The following is a 1,361-nucleotide window of genomic DNA, read 5'->3' as shown; positions in this document are numbered from 1 at the left end:
CAGTCACCAGTAGGGGCCAGCAGCATCAGTCTAGAAACTCTCACCATCAGAAGAGAGCTGAGTTGATTGTAAAACTATTTCCTCAGCTTGGAGGTGCTTTCTAACTGTGAAAAAAAAAAACCGAAAAACAAACAAACAAAAAACAAACAGATCTAACAGTGTTAGAGATCTAACAGATTCTATTTAAATTGAAAGAAGTTCTCCCTTAGAAAACCACGTTTACCCTGCCCCAGAGTTATTGCAAGTGTGGCTGCTTTGTCACATGTGCATCAGGAGGTGGCAGAGAGGAGAGAGGCTTTGTTATACTCAGTGTTCTGACCTATGAACGTCTGAATAATTAGGAGTCTAACCTTCCCTGAAAAAAAAAAAATGAGCTTAAGATGACTACCAGTCCCAGGATAGGGATGAAGTTGGGGGAGGGGGTCTAGAAACAACTCCCTAGGACTGCAGACCCTAAGTGAGAGTGAGCCAGAGACAAATAACATTCTCACAAGGGCCACTCAGGTAGGCAGGATGGATGAGAAGCGTGCTTGAGATGACCACCAGACTGGCACCATGGCCAGCAGTCCAACACAGCAAAGATCTTGGGGAGCAGATTATGCCTGACATGACCCTTACCCAGCACCATAATGCACAGATGGGGCAAAGTACTCCTGAGACCACTCTTGCAACAACCCAAGGCACTCAGAGACCCCAGGTCCACTAACAGGAGCAAGTAAGTGGTGGAGAGATGGAGAGAAACAGAAACAGAAGGATGTGGGCACAGTGAAGAGAGGCAGAACAGGAGACACAAGGGTAGTGAGGAACAGACTGATGTGAGTAGCAGTGATGCCACCTGGGGCGTTAGTGGGGTCCCATAGTGCTATTGGAGGGCTATGTCTGGTTTCCTGCCTCTGCAGCAGTACACTTGATCATAATGGGAGATCTGGCCCTAGAAGTAGGAGAGAAGGAGAACTTATCCAGCCCCTCAGCAGCTGGAACAAGTACTTGGGAGCGCTGACCCTCCACATTTCAGGAGTTTGTGGGTGAGCTGGCCCCAAAGATATGAGTGTGAGAGAGCTGACCCTACCACTCATCTCCCATGAGGTGACATGGATGAGGGAGGGATAGCCTCCTTCCCCTCACCCCTCACTACCTGTGGCAGGTGGGTGACCTGGCTCTGGGGTCGTGAGATCAGGAGAACAGGCCCTGCACCTCTCCTGGCTAGCACAGTAGAGCCAATCCTGGTGAGAACGTGCGGGGCAAGCTGGCCCCAAGGGTGTGAGCATGGGAGATTTGTCCCCCACCACTTGTCTATCATGAGGTGACATGGGCAAGAAGAAAATGCCTTTCCTCAACCCTTACCACCAATGACAAACAGG

The 1,361-nt window shown here is 50.0% G+C and overlaps 1 non-coding gene across 1 annotated transcript; it reads left to right on the top strand.

Annotated features, from left to right (window-relative positions):
* Nucleotides 1–223: 223 nt before the first annotated feature.
* On the top strand, nt 224–353 carry LOC117704774 (small nucleolar RNA SNORA17). Its single transcript, XR_004606304.1, has one exon. It is a non-coding gene; the product is annotated as a small nucleolar RNA SNORA17 (small nucleolar RNA).
* Nucleotides 354–1,361: the final 1,008 nt, after the last annotated feature.

This window comes from Arvicanthis niloticus, chromosome 2 (genome assembly GCF_011762505.2).
Source record: "Arvicanthis niloticus isolate mArvNil1 chromosome 2, mArvNil1.pat.X, whole genome shotgun sequence".
Taxonomy (NCBI): Eukaryota; Metazoa; Chordata; class Mammalia; order Rodentia; family Muridae; genus Arvicanthis; species Arvicanthis niloticus.
This window is presented reverse-complemented; position numbering and strand designations above follow the sequence as displayed.